Source organism: Sarcophilus harrisii, chromosome 2 (assembly GCF_902635505.1).
Source record: "Sarcophilus harrisii chromosome 2, mSarHar1.11, whole genome shotgun sequence".
Classification (NCBI taxonomy): Eukaryota; Metazoa; Chordata; class Mammalia; order Dasyuromorphia; family Dasyuridae; genus Sarcophilus; species Sarcophilus harrisii.
Window position 1 is genome coordinate 492286654 of NC_045427.1, and position 7956 is coordinate 492294609.

The window sequence follows — 7956 nt, forward strand, 5'->3', positions numbered from 1 at the left end:
CAACATCATATCCTAAAAGTATTCAAGATGAGCTTGGTAGTAAGACAACAAATAGACAGAAAATAGAATTGATTTGTGATCATTTATGTAATCAGTAGTTATTATTGATGACAATGAAACCATTTTACTTTTACATTCATGCCTCAATCCCTATGGATATGCTACAAAGTAGAAATGTATTCTAAGAAGATGAAATTGTTATAAGGAATTGAGCCAAACTATGTATATCCAAAATGAATTACTGCTGGAGGCAGCACAATCTTGAAAACATTGAGGGAACATCTTTCAGTAGATTTCATAGTTATTCAAAAAAAGAGAAAAATTTGTAGATGACATAATTATTAGCAATGAAATTACCAATTGAAAAGACACAATAACTATCTACTTTTTAATTTAAATACCTTTCTCTTCCTTATACATTCTTTATGATAATGTTTAATGTATCAAGATACATTCCAAAAATATAAAAAGGGAAAAGAGAGAGTTCACAAATTATTCTGTGAAGCATATCATATCTTTACAATTACACAATGACTGAAAGAGATTTTAGGACTCTGCTATTTTTATTATGTGTTGAATTTTAAAAAGTAGTGGACTTGGAAGAGTAAATATAGCATTCAAAGGTCTCTTTTGACAAGGTATGCTAAGAGCATACAAAATTTCTTGATTTAGTCTTCAGGGTACTGCTGATCATCAGTTTGAATCTCTTCAGCAATTAAGAACAAGGCCTTAAGCAACCAATTCTATCTCTTACCCAGGTACATTGGGGGACACAATGCCACGAAATGCTCAGAGGAAACACATTGAACTGTTTTTAATTTTTTGAGAATGATTACATTTCTCTCTTGGTCTTTTTTGTGCAAGTGGGTGCTTATTATCTTAATTTAGGACAAGAATTCTTAACTCAGGGGGCATTGAGTCCCCCAAAAGGTCTGTGCAGGAGCCAGCTCAATCAATTGTTAAATTTTCAGTGTAAGCATTTATATCTTAATAATCAGCAAATGCTACAGATCAGGACTCAGTTTATTGTTTTGTTGATTGTTTAGAATTGAGACAGTAATGGAGAAAATTTAATAATACTGATTAAACTTAAAAGTTTGGGGCACACATTTTCTTTAAAAATTTCAGAGTTAGCTATTAAATATTTACCAAGATACCATGAGGTTGATGGGTAGCTTTTGGGCTGATGAATTTGAATGGGAAAAATTGTATCTTTGTTTTCCTCAATCATTGATTTCATTTATAGTCCAGTGTGCTATATTTTATGCACTTAAAAATATTATTCTAAGAAGGGATTCATAGGCATCAGATGGTCAAAGCAGTCCATGACATAAAAAGTCTGGGAACTGTTGGGTCCAGAGGTAAACTCTTGGCTTAAGTCTCTTTCTACTAGGAAATCTCTGTCTTTCCTTCTGTCTATATTTCAGTGCATCCTAATTAAGTGAGCCTAGCAAAATGGACAAACATTGCTTGACTGTCAATAGTTTCTTTTCTTATAAACAAAGAAGTAAAAGAAAAATAATAAACATCAATATACATTAAAAAAACACATGAATTATGTGTTCCTAGTTCCTCTTAGGCATTCCTTAAGGAGACAGGGTATACCCCCTAAATAATAACACTATGTGTATATATATATATATATATATATATATATATATATGTATATATTACCTTAAGATTTGCAAAGTGCTTTATAAATATATTTCATCATTACAACAATCCTGGTGGGGATAAGAGCTTTTCTTTCCATTTTACAAATGAAAAAAACTGAGATATTTAGAGGTTAAATTACTTGCTCATGATCACACAGATAGTTTGAGTCTGGATTTGAATTTGAGTTTTCCTGACTCTAGGTCCACTATTTTATTTCCTGCATACCACATAATGACCTCTAGTTAAATCTTAATGATTGACTCCAAAGCTAGGAGTCCTCAGGTATAGTCAAGGTGACTAGTCTTAATTTCTCCTTTTGTTAGGAAACACATAGAAGAGAATAAAGAGGATCCAGAAGAGAGTGACTGTAGAGGGTCAGAGTCAGTAGGGAACTCTGGTCAAGCCTACTTGCCTGGAGGCAAGGGATCCATAGGCTGGAGAGGAACAGATTTCACTTTTCCAGGGGGTATCTCAGTTGTCCCAGCTGCATACAACTCTATTCTCCCCAATTGTAATCCCTTTCTCCCATCAAGTTGCTTCCTTGCTTATTGACTGTGCAATCCCTTTCTCCCATCAGATGGCTTCCTGGCTGATTGGTCATGTCTGGGTATTGGACTTCTAGGTGCTCTCTGGGTGTACCATTGGCTGCCATCATGCCCCAAGTGATTTTTGCCTGGGGCCCTGTAGCTGGGCCCCTCATCCCATTTCCCTGAATCAGTCTACATTCTGAGGCCCAATGGAAGCTTCTGTTGCATTTTGGACATGGGGTATTGAGTCTTGTTCTCCCACCCTGTTTTCTCATTCTGTCTCTATGCTAACACTGAGTTTTCAGATGCCCTACTTTACCACATTGAAAGCATTGACAAGTATCTCTGGAAGTCCCTTGCCAGAACGGACCTGTCTTCCAATGTTGGGATCTTGGGAAGTCTGCATCATAGCCTGGCTATAAAAGGCATTTGTGCCCACTGTGGCACAGCGTCTTATGATCTCCTCTAAAAGAGCATCCTTGCATAGTCCTAGTATAATTCTTCTACAAACCTCATTATAATTTTCTTTAGCAAGTTGCCTTATCAAAATGTCTGTTACTGTATTTTCACCATTAATTTGTATGATAGCTGTCTGCAAACATCCCACAAAATCAGCAAAAGGTTCATTTGGCCCTTGTGTTATTTTTGTCACCCCTTGTTGTTTTTATTGTGGAGAGAAGCTCATGCTTTGATAGCAGCAGCAGCAATTTGCTCATATGGTGCTATGGAATAATTAATCTGTACTGAAATGTCTGCATAAGAACTACACCTATTAGTTGGTCACAGGTGATTGAAGTATTAACTCCACTTTGACTATTTTGATGGGCTTGTATCCTACAGAGCTCACTATATTCAGAAAGCCACAAGTTTTGTCCAGGTTCTAAGCATACCCTTGCTATAGATTTCCAGTCACTTAGGGGTTAAGATTTCATAAACCAAATTCTGTAATAACATCTTAACATAAGCTAATGTATTCCCATAAAGAATGCAAGCCTTTTTCAAGTCTTTGAAGATTTCTATATCAAAAGGAGCATATCTTCTACTTTCTTGATCTGAAGAGTTAAACTTTTGAATCACAGGATATATTTGTAGTTTTAACTCAGCTATATCCTTCTTTTCCTCTGTGGTCTTAAGTACTTCCTTTTGCAATCTACTCATAGGAGGGGGTGGTTGCTGGGGAAGAGGAGCTGGTGGCATTGCTGCCCCTCCTACTACTCCTCATCCCTCCATCCTGGAAGGTGGAATTGATGGGGTTGTGTCTATTATCTGCTCTGTAGGCAGGGTTGAAGCTGCCTAGTGAGATGGAAAATCACCACACCCTTGAATCTCACTTAAATCTTCATGCCCTATGGGGATATGGTCATTAAACTGTTCTTTGTCTTCTTCTTTTTCCTCAAACTTCCTCATCTGGCTGCTATGAAAACTTTACTTTTTTCTATAACTTGCAGGATTTTTTTTAAGGTCAATTGTATTATGTTGTATATATAATGTTTCTTTGGAAATTGATTTGGAACTATTATCATTATAATATTCACATAGTTGATTTACAAGTTTCCAATTATCTGCCCTTACATCTTCTTCATTGAAGAACCAAGGGGACGTACGTTCTATTGGACTTCTAGTCACTCTCTGGGTGTACCATCGGCTGCCATTATGCCCCAAGTGATTTTTGCTTAGGGCCCTGTAGCTGGGCCCCTCATCCCATTTCCCTGAATCAGTCTACATTCTGAGGCCCAATGGAAGCCTGTTGCATTTTGGACATGGGGTATTGGATCTTGTTCTCCCACGCTGTTTTCTCATTCTGTCTCTATGCCAACACTGAACTTTCAGATGCCCTACTTTGGATTCCTATCCAGGAATCCATCAATCTGCTCCCAAGTCCTAAATAAACCCTGTCTCTTTATCAATCTGAGTATGCTTCCTGCAGATCTCCTTTGGGGTGGGGTTGGGGGTGGGGGTGGGGCTGGGGGTAGGGGAGAATCTTTTCCTAATATCTGCCCCATTTCAGCTAGAAAAGGTTACTAGTTTAGCCCTTAACAAAGTTAAGTTCCCTGTTTGTCTATTAAAATACTCACCCAATTTCCTGGTCACCAGAGATGTTTTCAGTGAAAGTAGGGTCGTTGGCCCCATGTTGGGCGCCAAATGTATGACCGCCTTAGTACCCTGGACACTCTAGAATCAGCCGGAATCAGGATAAGCAAAAGTCCTTGATCTTTATTCTTTGTGGACATGAGAGGAGTGGCGACACGAATCAGGCCAGGAGTCACTCTGGCTTTCTCACCCCACTCTATAATCCTTCTTCCAAATCTCCCTATAGGTCAACAGATCGAGCCAACACAGAATGGTGGGGCAGGCCATTTTCCAAGCAAATGCTAAGAGAGTATTGTCCAATTGGTAATTAGCCTTAAGTGCTCGGTTATCCAAGTGCATCTGCTCAAAGATTCAGCCTTTTACAGTGACTATTTCAGAAGCTTTCATAAAATTGGGGTTCCTGGAGAAAATTGCCAATTGCAGAAGAAGGACATGAGAATGAACAGATCTTCCAGGGTGAGAAGACACCTAAAGAGTGGTGGAGAAGTATGAAGAGCCAGTAACAGAACTGGTAGAGAAGATTTAAAACTGAGGGACAGGTCAGCAATCTTCAAGAGGTCTATCAAGAGGATAAACTTTCTATTTTTGACCCCAAAGGAAAGAACTTGGAGCAGTCGGTGGAAGTTACAGAAAGATAGACTTCTGTTTGATGTAAGGAAAAACTTCCTAGCCATTTGAGCTTTTCAGAAGTGGAATACCTTTCTTCTGAATGGATGTTTTCAAGCAAAGGCTGAATGATAATTTATGTGATATGTTATAGAAAGTATTCTTGTTCAGGTTTGGATTGGATTAGTTGGATCTTCTAAACCTTACATTATGATTCTGTTATACATACATATATTTGAGTGTCTAGTATTTGAGTTTAGAGACACTCTTTGAAATATCTTCCCTTCTAACACAAACAGCTCACATTCATACTTTAAGGTTGGATCCCTCAGACTCTAACAATTATCATGAAGTTCAAATTACTTTGTGGATCCACACTCCTAACACTTTAACTCTTGAATCTCACCATTGTGCTTACATTTAATAGTCAGCCAGTAGCCATAATTAACTCAGAACAAAGACATTTACTAAGAAAAGTAGCTAGAAAGTTATTTCCCTCAGAAGCCTCAAATGCACTCTCGCACAACTACATAATTATCAATGGGAAGAATAGGTTCAAAGTTAGATTAAACTTTGGTCTTTTGTTTAACCTATTTGTTGGAAAGAGGCCAAACTAGGGAATGTAAGATTGGGATAATTCTACCTTTAAGTTATAGCCACGAGGAAAGTGGCTTTGTTTTTAAATTATGTACCCACAAACTGGAAATATTTAGTGGGAATAGAGATAATGTAATTTTAGTCTAGTACCTTTTTTTTTCAGAAACTAAAGAATCCCATGGTACTCCATAGCTTGCTTCATAATAATGATAATGAATACATTAATATAGCACTGAGTATGTATCAGTGATGTGAATGAACTCTGTAATCACTCTGAAACTGTGTTCCCTTTTGATCTTGAGTCTCAGGCCCCCCTGGGAAGGCATATCTCCCCAGACAAGTTAAGTGGCATCATCTGACTGGGTCATTTCTAGGGCAAACTGGATATCTATTCAAATTCAGGCTGAGGAAGCCTTCAAATCAATTTCAATTGGGAGATCCTGGTCTGATCAGCTCAGGCTGCTGTAGCCCTCCCCTCCCCCCCAAGAGCTGCTCATAAAATAGGTTTTCTTTTATTCATTTCTTTGCAGAAAGTCCAAAGTAGGACCCTGCCCACTGAGAAAACATTCTCTTCTCAGTGCCAGCCTCTATTTCTCTAATAGGACTTTGCCACTAAAGAAGTCAGTCTCTTAACAAAACTGGCTTCTTATCTCAAGCAATAAACTTCCATTTTTGCTATCTAAAACTCTTTGGGTTCATGAATTCTTTCACGAAGAACTTGTATCGACTAAAAGGTGATTTCCACAATTTTCTGTACTGCCACTAATCTTATCACCAGGAACTATGCTAAGTTCTTTACTAATATTAAATTTGATTATCACAATAACTTTGAATAAACTGAGCAAACAGAACTTAAGTGACTTACTTTTTAACATAGAGCTGGTTAGTTTCTGAGGCCACATTTGAATTCAAGTCTTCTGAAGTCTACACATAGACAGCTATCCATTCTACCATCTAGCTTATTCTAGGTAATTGGGGCTTGTTTGCACCCAGTTATTTTTGTTGGTTGTCCTCTTTATTCAGGGATTGTCCAACCTCAATGCCTTTTTTTGGTAAGCTACACAAATTTGTGGGCATATATATTTTACATGTTGAATAATTAAGAATACTCTCTCAAAATTTATGATAGATATTATAGATATTATTCCAACATTTAAATTTTTTTAAGGTTAAAAAAATGTGTTAAAATCAATGTTCTATTTAGAACTTAGTTTAGTGGAAGGTGCGAGATAAGATTTTAATTGTATTTTTGCTATATCAGTTCATAATTTTCTAAATAGATTTTATTAAATAATAAATGGCTTGACCGCTGAAAATTCATTCTTCATGCAGCACTATTTTAAAACTCCCCAAGGAGCCAATTTTCAAAATATGCTTAAAAAAACCAAAAAGCCAGTTGATAGTTCCTTATCTGGGGATTACCAGAATGCCCTTTTTAGGCCTTATACTGCCCAAGATGTTCCAGAGAGTTAATAAAGGAGAGGACTGATTGAAAAACAACCCTTTGAGGCCTAAGAGAAGGGGAAGCTTTCTTCAATGGGGCAAACAGGGTGTGCCTACAGGGAGGATTGGGCATGGAATACCGAGTTTGTGCTTATTTATTGTGCACGAGGGATGCACGAGGGGGTAGAGAACTATCAGGGGTTTTTGCATGGGGCCAAGAGAATGTCTCATGTCCTTGAGGACAGGTGAATTAAGTCATGTGGGCTATGGTGAAATAGCAGTTTTTCTTTTGGGCCCCAGGGGTTTTGCTATGCTTTGTTATCTAAGCTTCCAAGGTTAGGCAAGGGTTATTTAAATGTTGGAGTGGCACTTCAAGCCTGCCAGTCAATGGCATATTCCCACTGATGGAATATTTCTTTTCTCCTGGTTAATTGGGAGTTCCACTGGGAACTTGTCTTTTTCATTGTTAATTGTTAAAATTCCTTTTCTTGATAACTACATGTTCTCCCAAATCTATTTTACATTTAACATTCCTAGTTGTCTATTTTACCTCTTCATTTTGTCTGTAATCCTCTCTCATAAATAAATGTACCTTTTGGCAAGGAGAAAGCCCTTGTGAGTTTTTCTCACAATTGTGAATTGCTATTGCACCTCATCTTTTGGTGCTAATTGCTCTCCTCAGTCTCATCAGTACTGTAATTTTTTTTTCATGTTAGGTTTAGCCATGAGAAATTAATATTTGTCTATTTAGATCTATATTTATTTGTATAACACATGTTTTGAAATTGTGTCCATATGTTATTGGCAGGTAGACATTTGAATATTTTATACTGTCTGTAGTGATTTTAAGTGGAATTTCTCTATCTTTTCCTACTAGGTTTTGGTGGTAATATATGGAAATGCTGATGATTTTCAGAAGTTTATTTTGTATTTTGCAAATTTGTTGCAGATATTAATCATTTTAATTAGTTTTTTAGCTGACTCTAAGTAAACTATAATTTCATCTGAAAAGTGACACATTCCCCCTTATTGCTTA